This window comes from Lutjanus erythropterus, chromosome 4 (genome assembly GCF_056507025.1).
Source record: "Lutjanus erythropterus isolate fLutEry1 chromosome 4, fLutEry1.hap2, whole genome shotgun sequence".
NCBI classification, from domain to species: Eukaryota; Metazoa; Chordata; class Actinopteri; order Lutjaniformes; family Lutjanidae; genus Lutjanus; species Lutjanus erythropterus.
In genome coordinates, this window is record NC_139320.1 from 23,460,221 (window position 1) to 23,478,947 (window position 18,727).

At 37.8% G+C, this 18,727-nt stretch overlaps 1 protein-coding gene across 1 annotated transcript in view; it reads right to left on the reverse strand.

Moving 5' to 3' along the window:
• Positions 1-513, reverse strand: part of LOC146328370 (protocadherin-16-like) — a 123,956-nt gene extending 123,443 nt beyond the window's left edge. The window contains exon 1 of the mRNA XM_084717379.1: positions 329-513. The gene's annotated coding sequence lies outside the window, so the exon portion shown is untranslated. The remainder of the gene's footprint in view (positions 1-328) is intronic.
• Positions 514-18,727: the final 18,214 nt, after the last annotated feature.

Consider the following 18,727-nt stretch of genomic DNA (forward strand, 5'->3'; position numbering starts at 1 on the left):
GTGACAGATTTTAGAAAGGAGTGTCTTTTATAAGGTAAATAGGCGAGGTTGCAACACTAAATACAATGGAGGTATGTCCATTACCGTTACACAGAAGTCTGAGCATGGAAGAGCTGGTGTGCATAAAAAAGCAGCCAACCTTTTGAGTCTTATAAGTGATTTTACATGTCCTTCCACTAAAAAGTATTCTCTGTAGGCTGAGGAAAGTGTGTGCAACATCATACAAGTGAAGTAAAGTGTTTGATTCTGGATAAACTGCAGTGATGAACTTCATCGCATCAGGTTTCTTGAGTTGTGAGATCTGTGTCATGCTGTGATGGATACTCACATTCATCTGTTGCTCTGCTGTGTTTAAGAGAAGACGACTTCTAAGGTATCCAGATTCGTCTCAGTATTCCTTACTGAAGTCCAAACTGAAAGTTACATCCATTTCAGGACTTTCAAAAAAACGTGTCTCCTCTGCCAGTAATTGAAGAGATTCTTCCCGATACACGCAAAAAAAAAATCCTATTAAGTTCTTCTCAGTTTCTCTCCAGACGAAAGTATTAACAGTAAATTTGCAACTTTTCTTGTTAAAACTTTCCTTGCGTCCTCCTCCTGGAGATGTTATCAACTTATCGGCATCCACCGTCTCGTCTGTCTGGTCGCAGACTCACTGCTGCAGCACGCTGACTGGATCCAAACAGTGTGGGGCCGAGCGGTGCGAAGCGGTGGATGGACGTCCCTCTCCAAATCTAATTTATTCAACACGTGACGGAGTGCAACCTCCTGCTCCTTTTCGTCTTCAGAGCTGCTGCTGCTGCTGCTGTGGCTGCCACAAGGAGCCACACCGACTGCTGCAGAGAGGCAGGCCAGGTTATTGCTGAACTTTGGTGCCACCATCCTATGCAAAAGGGAAGTGTAAATCAGAACCATAACCTGCAGCGCTCCACAGAGTGAGAGGGTTATGTTTCAGTTACCACACAGGTTCAAACAATCTGGAACAATGTAATAAAGTCTGGAAAAAGTCGAGAAACTGTCCAAAAGTTAGGACAAGTGTGCTGTCGCAATGTGCATCTGGAAACACATTTCTGTGGTTTTAAACTGGGTGGAGTGGAGCTCTGAAATGTTCAGCATCAGATTTATCTGGCAAAACAGTATTTACAGTTTTTTTTAGATATTTTATTATGTGTTTGTTTTTATGTTAAAATGTTTTGGGGTTTTTTTGAATAACACAACCCAAGAATACAGCAACATGCAGACCTGGAGTAAAGATTGAAAGTGGACTGTGAATATTTTAGGGGATATTAAGGGCAGTTTGACTAATCATAAAGAGCTGTGGTGATGTCATCGATATTGTGCACTCATATTTCATTTTTGGCTCAGAGGACAGTGGAATGTCTCCGTGAGCTACACTGGATTTTAAAACCAAAAACTTACTTTCAGCTAAGAAAGATTTTTTGGGGGGAAGATGCTGTTTGCACCAAGGTTGCAACAGCCAGTGTTCCTATTTGCATCCAGGGTTCTATTTACACCTATTTACACCACCGTTACTCCATACGGCCAACAATGCTATTTGCACCCATAGTGTAAATAGCCAATGTAACTATTTAGACCCAGATGGCATAGATAAACCATTTCTGTAGACCTAATCAAGTAGTTTTGTTGCCTAAACCAAACCAAGTAGTTGCATTTCTTAACTTAAACAAACTGTGACTGAAAACTGCAACTAATATAACTGTAAATAAGTGGAACTACAGGCATGTAATTTCACACAGTATGATCAAGTGGGAATTAAATCCCAAACCTCTGAACAGTGAACTTGTCACTCTTTGCAGTTAAAATATGGGCATTGAGTGTAAATAGCCAAACAGCAGCCATGTGCATATTTATACCTGGGTGCAAATAGATCCTCTTAGATAAACATTATCTTAGATAAAATTTATCAATGTTAAATTCTGAGTAGTGTTCATTGTACTGCACAATTGTTTGACATACATACCTAGTATCAGTAAGTGTCAGTTTCTCTAGGTGAATTTGATGCTACCTTCAAGCCAAGTCAAGCCAGCATGTAATAGCTGATTGGAGTCAGGACAGTTGTAACAGTTGATTAAAATTATGAGAATTTCTACACTGTGTGCATGGAACACTTAGCAAACCCAACTGTGTACATTGTCGGTTCTGGGCCCACAAAGCCTGCACCTCAGGGGCAGACATCTATATTTCCCACAGCTGTGACAGTGATTGAACCCTTATGTGACACATGCACATTCAGGAACACAGTCCACACTAAGTGTTTTTGTCACTTTGAATTATTCACTTTATTCAAAACATTTTATTCTTTATTATTCAATAAAGATCTTTCATAAATTGGAGCAGATTACCTCTCAGTGTTACATCTATCACCAGCTACTGTTACAGTTCATCCCAGTAGTGGGGTAAATTGTAACAATAGAACTCTCTGTATTTGATATTAACTCACATAATCTGTGATTGTGCAGTGGACATCCAACTGAGTTTTACTTGTAGTTGAGCAATATGGGTATCATATAATTAAGTTTGAGAGATCTAGCATGAACAACCACTGAGTTATTGATGCAAACAAAAATGGTTACTACCAGCCCCAGTCTCCCCTATAGGCTTGAAAGAAAATCTTCAAAATTATTCATTTAGGCAAATCATACTCAATTGATTATACTTTCAGGCTCTTTCTTGTGTGACGTAGAATCCACCTTGATACCTTGAAAAAAATACTGGATGGAAAAAAAGAACCTCAACACAACCACAAGACCTAGCTATCATACACACAGTGTTTTCCTTCAGATGTTGGAAGTCAAGCAATCTCCTGGGGGTGTTTTTCATCTTAGTGCAGAGAAGAGTCGATGCCCCTAACTTCCCCTCACATCTTGTGACTCTTTAAAGAAGCATAGCCTCCTAACATCAGCAGTCATCTCCCAAGAGGAGCTCAGCTTTTATCTCCTAATAGTGCTGGAGCCATAATGCTGCTTCACTTTCTTGTCAATCACTGAACGCTCTGAAAGTTATTAAAGCCTTGTCACTTTGTATTTGGAGCTTATGAACGAGAGAACAACGGAGGGGCCCTGCTGTCTCAACAATCACATTTACTATTGAGAAATAGTTGACACAAGTGGGGTGAATGCATGCAACAGATCAGCTTGCTTTCATTCACTGTTTTTGTAGGTTTATTGATTTTGTTGTCATCATCATTAAAGTAAAATCTTCTAAAGAGATAGTTCAGATTATTTCATTTGGGGTTGTGTGAGATATTTATGATGTGCTGCTGTGGACGGCCACTGAAAAAAGTTCTACCTAAACAAAAGCGTGCACTATATTTAGAATATTTTCACTGCTTTACTTTGCTATCAAACAGTCTTTTACAATGGGAAATTGGAGTTTGAACTCTCTCCAAATAAACCAAACTCCATAAGCAAAATAAGTAATTTTACCTCACATTACATGAGTGTTACTGCTCTACCATTGCCATGATCTGTTAGTTTGTTTGTGTTGTTGTTGTGTTGTAAAACACCCACGTTGTGCAATAACACAAAGAAACTAACAGATTGAGGCAGTGGCAGACCAGCAGCTCCTGTGTTCTTGAAGGTAAAATTACTGATTTCTCTTATGGAGTTTGGTTGGTTTGGAGACAGCAATATTTGGTTTATATAACAGTGATTTCCCATCAAAAAAGAAGTAGAACGGTGAAAATGTTCTAAATATAGTGTACACTTAAACTGATATAGATTTTTTTTTTGTGGATCTGTTTTTATTAGCGAAAACATTTTGTTGCTGATCATATTCACAGAAGCTTAGCTTCGTCGCTGGTACTCCTCTCTGTTTCTCCTAACTTGGGGCATGTTGACTGCCATCTGCTATAGGGAATACACTGACTATTGATAAGAACCTCATACTTCAAATTATCGAAACTATCCCTTTAACTGCTGACTCACCCTTGGAGAAACAAAATCCAGCCATATGATTTATAATAAAATGGTATTAGAGACAGATAAGTGACACTATGAATAATACTAAATAACTGTTTTATTCTGTTTGTGCTGATTCAGAAAAATAAAACTTGAGGGGGAAGAAAGTTTGGTCAGTGTCATTGTCACAGTTCAACTTTTTTGCTGGCTAAACCTTTTTCCCACCATGCAACCTAGTTATGTCTCCCGACTCTCACTCTGTGAACTGCTATATCACCAAGTGGAATGAGCTCCAGTGCTGGCAGTAACTCATTATTACGGTGACAGCAGGGAAGAAGAGGGAAACTCACACAGGCATACATACACGCGCACACACACACACACACTCAGCACCTCAATCCACATGTACATTCACATGGACACACACATGCGCACAAACACAAACTGAGATGACATTCATTTTTCTGCTAAGTTAGAATAGCCTACAGCTTTAGTTCTAGAGGGACGACCATCCATGTCATCTGTCCCCTAATGTCACTTATTTCAGCAAAACAGGCAGACAGAAAACGCAAATGAATCTGACATTGTGTTCGTTTATGTTCTTTTTAATTTAGAGTGCAAAAAAAACTGAAGACTGATAAGAAAGGAAATTAAATAGCATGCAAAATAATGTTTACAGATTGCATGAGATGAAGTAATAAGACAAAGATGTGGAGTCATAATGATATCTAATAAATGTCATTGCACTAAGATGTATAGCAGAGTTGTAAGGAAAACAAAGCACTTTGTTTATGTTTTTATTTCTTTTCTTAGATAATATGTTGGGCTGTTTCATATTATCAAGTTATGACTTGGACTCAGTATCAGTACAGCCTGTCACCATGTGTTTTTTAAGCAAAGAAGATGATAAATTGCTTGCATTATCAAGATGCATCTTTACTGCAAATGTCCTTTGTTTTTTAATTCTGCGCATTATAAATGAATAAGCACTGACTCCTGACAAGACAATGGATTATCAAATATCCTGTTGACAGCATAATGAGACAAAATGTTCTCTAGACTGTCTGTTCCGACTCTGATAAATGATGAAAGATGCTAAATCTAAAAGCGAACCCATCAACCTGATGCATTTGTTTATGTTTTTAAAGAACGAGCAGATTAGGTATTGTTGGATAAAGCACATCAACACCTGCATCTGTTGCTCATCAGCACTTTAGTTCCTTACAAACTTTGGTTTGAAACTCAGATTCGTCTCTCTGCATCATCACACTTAAACTGCAAGAATTTAACTGAAGGTCATTTCACACTTTCAATTCATTTTCTTTTTTTCCATGACTGGTGAAGACTGGTGAAAAGAATCCACTGAGTTCGGCCTCCAGAGCATCTTGACTCCTATGAGTCATCGGAGACCCTGACTTAAAAAAAAAAAAACCCAAGGTGCTGTAATGTTGGATAAATCTGCAATTCTACTTTGAGGTTAGATGGTGTCCACATCACAAGGTTGTGGTCTTTGTAATTTTTCTGTGATGGCTATTTTAGTGACATTTGACCATGGATTTGAAGGGAAACCGCAGAGCCTGGCTCCTTCAGCCGTGCTGAAAGTCCATGGAAGAAATAATAAACAGATCAAGTATAATCAAGATTAAAGCTAAGTGTGCGACAGGCTGCTTTGCTAGAGGAATTCATTTCAACCAGAACAAAAGTGCATCAAACCTGATACAGACAACATAATACACTGAGATTAAGAAGTTTATTATCAATATTAATACACTGGGAAGGAATATATATATATCTTCCGACCTGTAAGAGATTGCATAGTACTTATAGTTTTCTTCCTTTCTTAATTTGTATTTTGCTGATGTACAGCACTGACCCACAGGTCACTGAAGCCCGTGGTCTGTTTGTTATACTCACAAGGTTTTTATTATTTGCGTTTTCAAGTGTGCCTTAGGTAACAAAAACGGGCTCTCAGTGTTTGCTTTTTAAAGCAGTGTATGAATACCAATCTGAATTACATCAAGACGTCTAAAACAAAGTTACAGAGATGAGGCATGATCTCATGAGAATAATTGAACTTAAAGAGACAGTTCACCCCAAAATCAAACGACTTTCTTTCTGCAGTAGAATCTACTGGAACTACTGTCTTTTCTACTAGAAACAAAATAGTAGTAGTGAATAGTGAATGTAGGTGTTCACAACAATGTCTATGGATTATCTTTAGTAATTGGGTTAAGATTTTTGAAAAGAGACACTGGTTTTGAATTTTGGTGCTTTGGATGCCACAAACTGAAAAACTGTGAAACAAAACTGTGAAAAACATTGTTGCATTTCTAAATTAAATCATACAGGCACACTAACTTACTTACCTAAACCAAAAAAAAGTAGTATGTGTTGTGCATTGCATCAGGGGTTTGAACATAGACATTACAGACAACATGGCTGCACAAGGGACAATGGGGTGTGGGGTCCACAGAGACAGTGGGCCCTCTTACAGTGTGGGGGGATGGATGGGCACTTGTGAGGCATTCAAACTGACACCTCAGAAATGCACCATGTGTTCAAAGAAGAACTCACATTACAGGAACAATATGTAAGACCCAAGCATTCAAAAATAAGTACTGCAGTCCAGATAGCAAGTTGGAGCCATAGACTGTTGAATCCTTATTTAATATACAATCTGTTGTTGGAGTCAGTTGTTTCCACCTGCTCTCTCCTCCCCAGCTCAGAAGCTCATGCTGGTTGCAGGGACAGAAGCTACATCCCAAAGACAAAAGCCCACTGCTCTGAAAATACACACTTTGGCGTTGGAGTTTAGTGACTGAGTGTCTGCCTCACTGCCTGTCAGACTCCATTAACATATTGCTCAAATTAACTCTAATAAACATGAAATTGGCCAAATAAAACAGTTATTCCAGACCAGAATGGAAATTCTAGATGAGAACATGTGGAGAAGCTAGTATTTCAATTTAGCATGTTTCCTTAATCTCTGATGACATATCATGGTCACTTTTTGATTTAGTACAGTAGTAAAATTGAAAAATTAAAAAATGTGCTATTTGCTATTATTTATTAAAGGCAAATCCATCTCTATCATGGTTTTCTTTTTTTTTTTGGTAAAATAGTCACTGTACTCTATGACCAAATTAGATGCTTATTCTACATAAACTCTACAAACGAAAAAAAACAAAAAACAATTATAAATGAAATAGTCAATTAAATAAACACTTTCTTATTTTCTCTGATGCTTTTGTAATGTACATATGCTGCCATCACTGCTGTGTCAACAACCAGCCAGCAGGTAATGTCAGGATACTACCGTATGCCACTGCACTGTGCCAGTTCTGAGTCAATTTGTTTTCCTTAAATTTAAGTATTCTGCGAATCAGACCTCACTACAGTTACTGATCACACCTTGCTTCTCTGCAACATCCCATCGAGCTCGAAACATAATGGAGGGCGAACAGTGAAGGCTTTATGTTTTAAGGTGGACTGTGTAGGATACTCGATGGAGAAACCACAGTGGTGTTTTGGGGGTTGGGAATGTGCCTAGGCGGAGGTCTAATGTAGACTTTTATTGAGACAAAACACTAACCAGAAGCACTCGTGGACCATTTCCTCCAGATTGCTGTGCATTTGAGGAAATATGAGCTTTGTTTTTTTCATATGTACTTCACACACTTGATGAATGAGAAGACCTGAGATCAGTTCTTGATCAATTTAAAGAGTATTTTCAGTTGCATTGTGTTAAGGTACATTTGCGGATTTCTGTGCACTGCATGTGTGTATTGTATGTGTTCCTTTCCAAAGGATATTAGATATCGAGTGCACAGGTGGTTTTCATTTGGTTAAGAGAAATTCTGGGAGCGAATGTTCTTTGTCATCTTCTGGTTAATCATGATATAAAAGATATTTTATGGATTTCTGTTCAGTGTTACCACTGCTTCCTGACTTCAGAAATTGCATCAATAAATCTTTCACTGTAAAGAAAAGAAAATATCTAAATGCACTCTGAAATTGAGGCCTACAGATTCATTATATCTCAAAAAATATAATATTTGTTCATGATCTACTTTTTCTGTAGGTAGAAAAACAGGCAGCATGGTGGTATATAGCCAGTTAGTACAGCTGATGATTATAGTCACTGTTTATTCTCTATTTGTTGCACTAAGGGACATAAGAGTCCAGAACAAGTAGATTAAAACTTTGCTGGGTTGCACCAACAAGGATTTTTAAACTAACCTCTTAAGTTTTAAACCTGATTAAATCAGGGTTTAGCTTTAAATTATGTTGTACCAACTAGCTTAAAATGAAGAAAAGATTAAATCTAAACTTCTCTTTAAACCTCAGTTTAGTTTTTACTCTCCAACCAAATTAAATATAATTCTGTTGCCCCAAAAATTCAAACTAAAAATGAAGTGCAGTGTGTACATAGTGTGCAAAGTGTACTGCATGACAGTGCAGTGATGGAAATACAGCTAACATTTTTATGAGCTTTTTAGCTGGCTAGCAAATGATGTAACTTTTTTCTTTTATTTTTTAGCGAGCTGGCAAACAATGTCAAAATTTGTTAAGATTTCAGTTTGCTAGCAAATAATATAATTTTGTTTTTTACTTGAAATATTTTAACTTTTTAAGCTAGCTAGTTAACAATGATGTTTTTTTCTTAAATGTTTAGCTAGCTAGCAAACAATGCAACATTTCATTAACCTTTTAGTTAGCTAGCAGATACAACTTTTTAAAAAACCTGAAATATTTTGTTAACCTTTTAGCAAGTTGGCAAAAATGCAACACTTTGTTACAGAATACAGAGTAGCCAAACATTACATATAGGGTAGCATCTCCATATTGATTAGACTTTTATATCACTAATTACTAATTAATTGTGCTTAAATTTAAATCTGTATTTTCTCATTTTAAACCCAGTTATGCTTAACTCTACTTAGAACTACTCTTGCACTAAATTAATCTTTGTTGGCGCAATCCAGTGTAAATGTTTGGTTTGCTTTTCTTCTTCTCCAGTATCTCTTTTATCCCACAGATGCTTTTACAAACATGAAAGGGACTGATATACATATGTATTTGAAAGATCCTTCGTCTTTCCAAGTGCCTGCAGAGGTGATCCTGCTGTCAGTGCTGTTGCTGCGTCAAACCTCCCCATGACGCCAGACTGAAAACTTAATTATTTTCTGTCTGAGCTACCAGGGAAAGGACATTGGTCTGCTTCCTTTCCTCTCTGTTGTACACTCAACAACAACTTCTCATACGCCATGGATATTTCTTAGTGTTTTAATTTGTTGATCCAGCTCTCTTTGCATTACAAACTGTGGTCCCATTGTTAACACAATGACAGAACACAACACAACAGAAGACAGTGGGATAGAGAAGAGGGAAGGGATAGTATTTTCATTACAAAACAGGAAAGAATGTTTAAAAAAAATGCACATTGTTCATTTTCAGAGCCTCACAGGAGGCAAAGCATAATTCTGGGAGGATTGTGCTCTTCCTAGACACTTAGTGCTAAGGGACCACTGAGGAAAGCTGTGGTTGCTCTCAGTAAGTTCCAGGTGTGAATTTGTGTGACTATATAAATATAAAACAGGCCTCTGCTGCTGACAAAGACATAGTCTGCTCTGCAAATGATTGTGTGGATTAAAAAGGCTAAAAAACAGCCTGACTAACCACAACAGTATTTTGTTTCTCATGCCTTCTATGACAACAAAGCCAGCGAGTTGCATGCGACTCCTTTGTTTTTCTCCTACATATGTATGTGAACAGGCCAAATCTGCCCATCTGCTGAGCAATACAGGAAAAACACACCTTTAAACAGTTTAATGCTGCTGCAAAACAGCTACGGGATATGCACCCTGTGTTATGCTGATGCGTCTATTATAATTCCTGCATCTAACTGGTCAAACATGGAGAACTTGATGTTGCGTTGAGACGCAAGTAGTGAAAGGACAAGTAAAAAAATGTTTTTCACCGGCAAGTGGGTACACTTCTACATGAAATTTACCAATGATTAAGTTTACAAAGTAAGAATGTAGCCATGATGGATTTTATCTTCCTTTAACAACCCTCCTCAGGCTGGAGGAATAATATGTTAAGAGCCTGATAATACAGAATTTAATTTAAGATTAGCAGATAGTATTAAGTGTCACCCTACTTTAGGGGACACAAAAGGGTCAGTAATCATAAGGTAATGCAGGACTACTTAGTAACTAAGTATGCATCATGTTACTTTAGGAGACACAAAAAGAGTCATAATGATCATAATATAATTATGAATTAATGAGGGACTACTTAATAACTACTCTGTGTGATGTAACACTTTACTCTAGGGGACACCGAAAATTAGTAATGAATGAGTTGTTGCTAGTTTTGTACCTTTCATGATCTGGTTCAGGTTTAATCAGGAACCATTCATAAAGAAAGTGGTCAGTATGATTCAGTCATAGACGATGAACTAATCACGGCCTGGTGATTCACTACAGAGATCTCCTGGTCTGTTCTCTTGTCATCATTATCTACTGCGTAGTCCCTCAATTATTATTAGGGAAGTATTGCCATGGCCCTGAGTCATATTTGTTCCTTTTCATTTGCTGCAGACCTCCCTTGTGTGTTGTGAGCCCTCTGTAAGTAGGATAACAAGTCATGCTGGGAAAACTTTGATTATATTCTGTTCCTAGTAATTTTTAAACTTGAGTTCCTAAGATGTAGATTGCAAATTGTAAATATAACTCACAAATATAAGTGTCCTCAGTAGCAAACAGTGGGAGTGAGAGGCTATTTTGCTCTTTTGCTCTTTTTGACTATAGGAGTATAGGTTAGTGATTTGCAGTTTAAAAATTTGTTTTGTTCACCTGCTTATCTCTGAATTGAAATGAAAATTGCTACTTTGAACTTTGCTCATTGTGCTGCTGGCCTTTTTTGGGAGTGGGAAGAATGAGGGAGCTCCAAATCATGTTATGTCTAGTGTTCGCCTATAGATCAGGGTAATAACAGCACTTATTAATGAATCATCAATCATCAAGTTGCTCCTGATTCATCTTCGGTCGTTTCTTTATTAAACAATCAGGAACAACCATAAAATCTGATTATCTGTTACTCATTAACTAATGGTTCACTAGCAGATTCGTTCTTGTCACATTATTGAGACTGCTCTTCTTAAAGTCTGTATCTTAGTTCTTTTGGACCTCAGCGCTGCTTTTGAAACAGTTGATCATAATATACTCATTAGCAGACTGGAAAGGTGGGCAGGAGTCACGGATGTGGCCTTAAGCTGGCTCAGGTCCTATCTAACTGATGTTTCTCTCTTTGCAAATCTGATTATGGCCAACTCAGTTTCATCCCCCTTTACTATGCACTATGGTGTCCCTGAGGGTTCAATTCAAGGTCCATTTTTAGTCTTGTGCTCTGTGTTCAGTCTAATCTTGTTTTTACCATATGAGAAATATATCCAACTTTTATCTGAACCACAGATCTGGAAAAACTCATCCGAGCTTTTATCTCTTGACTAGTGTAACTCATTATATACTTGTTTAAGTCAGAAATCAATTCAGTGCCTACAGTAAGTCCAAAATTCTGCAGCTTGGCTTTAAATCAATCCAAAAATATGACCATATCACCCCTGTTTTAGCATCTTTGCACTGGTTGCTTGGTTATCGTAGGATTTATTTTAAAATTATTTGAAATTCCTTTAAAGGCCAGATGTCGGCTTGCCCCTCGCTATAGTTCTGACCTTTTATCCCCTATGAACTGAGATCCTCTGCTAGAGCTGGTAGAGAAAACCGAAGGACACAGGTCCTTTGCTGTGAGGGCCTCTAAACTTGAATATCCTGGTTCTCAAACAAAAATGTCTGAAAACATCTGAAAAGGATTGTATGAACAGCTACAGTTAGTTTTTGACACCAAGAAGAAGTCAGGAAAAGAAGAAAATGGAGAATTTACAAGAAAATCTGTTCAGTTCAAATCCGGGTCCACTTTTCTTCTCCATCTACATGCTCTCTCTTAGGGGCATCATTCACAAATGTAAGATCCACTTTCACTGTTACGCTGATTGACACACAGCTCTAAATTCTAATCAGACCTGGCAACCGGTCCAAAATAGCAGTCTTCAACAAGTGTCATGCTGAAATAAAATGCCGGATATCAAAGAGCTTTCTCCAACTAAACCTCACAAAATCAGATGTCATCGTACTTAGTCCCCCCAGAAACAGAATCCAATCATGGAAAACATCGGTGAACTATCAACTAAAGCAAAACCCTTAGCCAGAAATCTCTATGTTGTTTTTGACTTTTGTTTCAACCCCCCATAAGGAAAGTTGTTCAGTCTTCTTTTTATCATTTGAGAAATATAGCCGAGGTTAAGTCTTTTATCTCAACCACAGATCTGGAAAAATTCATCCATGCTTTTACCTCCTCTCATCTTGACTACTGTAACTCATTATATACTTGTTTAAGTCAGAAATCAATTCAGCGCCTACAGTAAGTCCAAAATGCATCAGCTTGGCTTTTAACTCAATCCAGAATCACCCCTGTTTTAGCATCATTGCACTGGTTGCCTGTTTATTTTAGGATTTATTTTAAAATTCTATAAAGTTCCTTTAAAGGTCAGATATGGGCTTGCCCCTTGCTATATTTCTGACCTTTTATCCCCTATGAATCAGGACACAGATCCTCTGGTAGACTGTTGTTAGCCATTGCGAGGGCAGAAATTAAAAGGATGCAGGTCTTTTGCTGTGAGGGTCTCTTAACTCTGGAACAATCTGCTGGTGGAGATCAGGCTTGCAGAGTCAGCTCTTTTTATTGTGTGATGTGTATTTTATTTTTGGTCTTTTGGTTGTTGTTTTATTGTCTTTTTTATTGTAATTACTAATTATTAAAAGTTGAGTAGTCATTATACTCAAGTGTTTTTAATAGAAATTAAATTAAAATAGACTCTTTGGATGGCCATATGAACAGCTACAGTTACTTTTTCACAAGTTTCTGACAGCAAGAAGAAGTCGAGAGAAGAAGAATATGGAGAATTGACAAGAAAATCAATAAAACCAGCATTTTCCCCAAAGCCATGGAGCGAAGAGCTCTTCTTGTAACTAGAGGAGTGGAACTGAACTCTGCAAAAAGATGTACCAAGCATGAGAATAATTGAGCATGTCAGCGTAAGGATGTCTCTTGCTAGAAGATGCATTTCTAATGTGATTTAGAAATTAAACCTTGGGTGCTTCTGGTATTCAAAGTGAATAGGAAATTACTCCAAACTCAAGTATTTGTAATTACAGTAAACATCCAAATTTATTAAAATGTAAAATTCATTCTCCTTCAATTTTAATTGCTTCTAAATACAAAACAGGCCAGATCTGCCTCAGGCTCCTGCCCAGTTAGCAGCGGTCTGGCTTCTAACAATGACACCCACTTCAGAGAATCAAAATCTTTTGGGCTGTCCACTGTGAATGCTTTCTAATTAATACACTATCAATCACACAGTCCAGCATGTCGTTCTCCCGCAGGACGAAATTCCTCAGACATTGTAGGGAGTCTAACTGATTCTGATGGAGATCACTTTTATTCCCGAGGAATGCGTTCTGTTGTGCAGGAAAGGAATGTGCAGCATTGAGAAGGGATGCCCTGGAATTCCCAAAACAATTAAATTGTTCAAGCAAACATTTCTTTGAGGACAGAAAAAAAAGCGTCTAATCCCATTACTCTGCACTTCACAATGCTGTCACTTGAGAAGGTTTAGAAACTGTTGACTCTGCTCAGTCCATCATTTTGAAACACACCATAGGAATACGCTTTGGCACTGAAGTGAGCAATCACTATAAGGGTCAGCACAGCAACCTGGGTAAATTCCTTCATCTCTTCACCAAGGCAGCCCCACCGAACTCTGTTATAACTGTGTGTCCTGACCACCCTGACAGATCACAACCAACATGACTAAAAAAGGGAGCTCATTCAAAGCATCATGCAGATGGAGTGACAGAATAAACTGATATAATATATAACCGTGGAAACTATTTTTCTCTGCCATGAGTCAGTTGCTGTGATAATTTTCTTTGGCAGATGTGAAGCTTTCGGTTGGTTCCACAGGAAACATAAATGACCCACACCCTCCTATCACTAATAAATTATATTCCTGTAGGCCTATTTATAGCGGAGGGGAGCAAAAGTCATCTTCTTTCACAATTTCCCCTGAACTTGTCAATCAACACACTTAAAATCTGTTTTAACATATAGAAATTAGTGTCTGGTCTGCCCTGCACAACATTTAATATTTGTTATAATTTATTAACTGAAAGTGGTATAAGAAACATGTTTCCATTACATGTTTCTTTTTTCAAACTATAAAAGAGAAGGGTCACAGGAGAAGTGTGATTCTCAAACAATGCATGCTGGGAAGTCTGCTAATATGATGATCATGTTTCTTTATAAACTTATTCAATTACTTGATTGAACTCTGTACATTCATTCAACTTATCATTTCAAGTCAACAGATTTTAAGTTAGAAGAACTCATGTTTATAATTTCTTAAATGTAAATAATAGACATTTTAAGTTTAATTAACTTTTGGTTAAGTCAATGAGAAACGGTTATTTAATTCCAATAAATGCCTATATAATTGTTTTAGTGCATAAAATAATCAATACTGAAAAGTAAATAAGGATTTCTAACAATTAGTCATTGACCTTGCTTAAGTTAACAGAAAAAAATAACATTATGACTGTTTACTTTGAATCAGGTTCATATAGAGAACCAGACTTGCCAGAAAAAGTGTCACTCTCTTTATTCTCCACATGGACCAGAGGTTGCCAGGGTTCCTCTGAGCAATGTTATTATACACTGATATTCTTGTTAAAGGTGGAGTTGCAGGATTTGTCAGTTCCTGCTTGTAAACACATCAGAAGGATTGATGAGTCTCGTTCCCAAGTTGTCAAATACTGACATTTTGGGTTGGTAATGTGTCACGAGCATGGCAACATAATGAGAAAATAAGAAAATACAGGCAGGGTCTCTGCAGACACAGACACCGCCATACATTTCTGTACCCCTTGTCCATACACATATACTGGCTTGATTCAGTATGACTCAGCAAATCAGTCCAGAACAGTAGGGATTTTCATCTCCATTATAACAGGGCTACCTGCTCAAAGTTGTGTCTGTCAAGTGGATGATGAGTTTAGCTCACATCAAGTGGCTGTAAAAGAGCAAATGAACATTTCATTGCCTATAAAGTCTTTACAATAAACATCCCATGATATGTTGTTATTTAAAAGCTTTTATTAAGAAACAGCAAAATCAGGAGATGTTGGCTTTTTATCTGCAGTAATTTAACATGCTCATGCATGGCTGAAAGCAAACATAAAACAGTAAAGAAAGCTGATACCTGACAGTACAAACAGCAACGCAGGAGAGAAACTCCACTTCAAACCACAGACATTCAGTTAGAAGTTACAAAAGTACTGAGAGCTGAAAAAAGACTTTTATAAATGTCATTCTGATGTATTGCAGTCTTGCAACACAGTCTCGGCTGTTTGAGGGGGAGAAGAAGGGAAATCAAGACTTCACTGCAACTGGCTTGGAGACGGGTCAGGCACACTTTGGCCCCACTCCAGACATGGTCCATCTCGGCCATCACTCAGCAGAGCTCAGAGTCTAAAAAGTGGTACTAGAAATGCAAATCAGCACAGTCAGGTTTGACTTGGCGCAGCCAAATGCACCAGTGAAAAAGCCCCACTAATGGGTCATAAGAGATGACTGAGAGGGATTATTTTTATGAATCTCTGTTTTGCTTTAGAAAAATTGTGCAGAATATACATTTAAGCACAACCTGAACAAAAGTACTCTTCTGATATGAAACTGTTCACAAAACTAAATCCAATGCCTTTTTTTTTTTTTTTGCCTTTATGCCTTTAAAGATATAAGCTGTTTTGTTTACATTACACTGTGGTTATACTTTCAAAAAAAAGGAGTACATGTCAAAGAATGTTGTTTTGCCAGTTATGTGTTTTGGGGTAAGGCATGAGCCCTCAAGGCTGCCAACTTCACCAACAATTTGTCCAAGGGTCACATGATCCATATGGTCATGGTCATGAGAAAAACATTTACATAACAAGAAACAGGACTGAATGGTTAGAAATGGTAAACACTTCATGCAAGTACAAAACAGCCCTCTGAATGCTGTGCATTAAGCATTTCAATACATCAGACGGAGGATTTACACTTTTTCCTCCCTTTAAATATGTATGTTATTTAAAATTTGAAGAAAAATAAAGTCAACGGCAACATGGAAGCTGTAGATAAGTAATGTTATTTTGCAGGGTTGGTATTCAGAAAACAGGGTTACCTCATTGTTTTAGAGAATGGTGGTTGTCGGCTTTCAACATCCCTTTAAATGTAAAAGGGACTAATTAACTCAACCAGATACCTTTTGATGTTTCCTCATTTGTTCCTACATTTTTGTTGTGAAATCACTTTCTTTATTTTTGTTACAACTGCACTATTAAATACGGTGCTTATATTGAGTCCAAACTGGGTTGTTTTCCAAAAAACATGCAGATCCTGGCAGCCACAGACTCTCCACCAGGTGCACGGCTACTGAGGGAAGTGCTGTTGTCATAATCATTCAGCTGTGAGCTGAAACCCCGACAGGAATATGGGATAAGATGTCAAGTGCATCTGGCCATTTGTCAGAGGAAGTGTGCGCTGGAAGTAAGCATCTTTTTGGACAATTAAGTAAAGTCCATCCCTCAGCAGCTCCTAGTAGTGATGATGGAAAGCAACAGAAGCTGTTTGAAACCTGTCAGCCTGGAGAACTATATTCATCCTCAGGGTTTTCTAAACTCTCTCCAGCCTGGTAGGGTCAACATCCTTCTCTATGGTCCAATACACATACTGTGTATCTGCTCATGCTTTGGCTGTCATAAATTTTCAGTAATTCAAATTCCACAAGTCTCACATCAACACGTGTTAACTGATTTTCATTTGTATTAAAGGAGCAATATGTAAGAATTTTAGTTTAAAAGAGCCATACTGTATGTTGCAATTGTGAGTACAAAAATGAGAACTGTAGTCCAAATAGCAAGTTGGAGTCATGAGTGGTACATTAAATAGGTTGAAATCCTATTTAATAAACAATGTTTCCCCCTGCTTCCTCCTCCCCAGACCTGAGGAACCTCCTGCAGGCTGCAGAAATGCTGCAGGAGCACAAGACGAGTACAACATTATAATTTGACAATAACAAGCGAGGACAAGTCATGCACGTTAAGTTGATCCCCTGTTTATAACTATCAGTTGTCTGTCAATGTAAAGTTAAGCCTGTTATCCTGGAAATAAAAGCCCACTTTTCTATAACTAAAGTGTCTAATCTGTAATTCTGACTATTCCCAAAGCAGCTGAACAAAACCACCACTCAGATTACCTTTCATAACGAAGTCTCTTATTTTTCTCTATATCCCATGGCATTACAAATGGTAACATCCAGCAATATAAATATTGACATAGCAGTAAGATTTACTTATATGACAAAAAATCAAACTGGCGTCTTATCTGGCTCTTTCGCTCTTGAGTGAGAGGATTAATACAATGAAAATGATGCTCTACGGGCTTCACTTTCTCCGCCGTATTTGTCCTTGGGGCAAAGGCTTCAAATTATAAAGACTTATATTTTACGCTGGCCGGGCTCAGCTGCAGAATCTCTGAATCTTACCTCATATTTGTTATACTGTGAGAATTTCAGGAATATGGTGACATCAAAGGGAAAAAAACACACAGCTGTGACCATGAACATACATTTTGTGAAGTCTGGACAGCTGGTCAGTCGTGATCTATGACTTTAAATCACCCAAGTGAAAACTGCTATAGCATGCAACACGGTCTGTTGTGTAAAATAAGCCCATCTTGGGAAACATAAGAAATGCTTGTCAGGAGTTTAAGAACAAAGCTAAACAGCAAACCCATAGAAATCCATACATGAGAAGAGGGACATGGAGTATGAAAGTGATGGGGAGTAAATCTAAGACATGGCCCATTGGAAGATCCTACATCAGTATGTCATGTTTCAGCGTTAGTCACGCACAGATGTTCGAGACGAGAGCTTCTATGATACTGTCAGAGCCATATGTGCTTGGGTTTGCACAAACGCTATAATCAGTAGCTCTCTATAAACCAGCTGCTGAGCCCACAACTAAAAATACACAGGCAAGGTTTCACATTAGAAATTACACATAAATATACCAGTTTAATCATTTTAATGGAGAAAGAAATTATTTTACAACCTCAGATATAGTAAATAACCACATCCCGTTCTCATCCTTTGATGATTTGCTGAGGTTTTGAACCCAAATCCTCTGCCTGAAGCGTAGGGAGTCATTTTATTCTCTGAGTCATCAGTTCAGGAACCTAGAGCCAAAGCCTGTGGCCAAATAATTAACAAATGGTAAGGCTGTGTCGTAAAAGATAAAATAGTTGTATGATCAAAGAAGGGTGGGTGAAGCGCAGGATCCAATATGGGAGAAAGCTCATGGCTTCTGCTTGTCAGTAAGGTCATAAACCAGTTACCAGTGCATCAGTGTTTTTTTGTTTTTTTCAGTTCAACTGAGAGCATGTTTAATTACCTTTAAAGCTTAATTTTAACTGATTCATATGCATGCACTCTTTTACACAGTACTTCCCCCACAGTCACATAAAATGCCAGTCAGATAAGAGGTTCTCAATGATCCTTCAGTAAGAATGTGAGTGACTAAAAAAACAACAACAAACAAATGCTTAGTCAGATTAGAATCGACTGTTCCCTCCTTTCCCTCATGGGATCC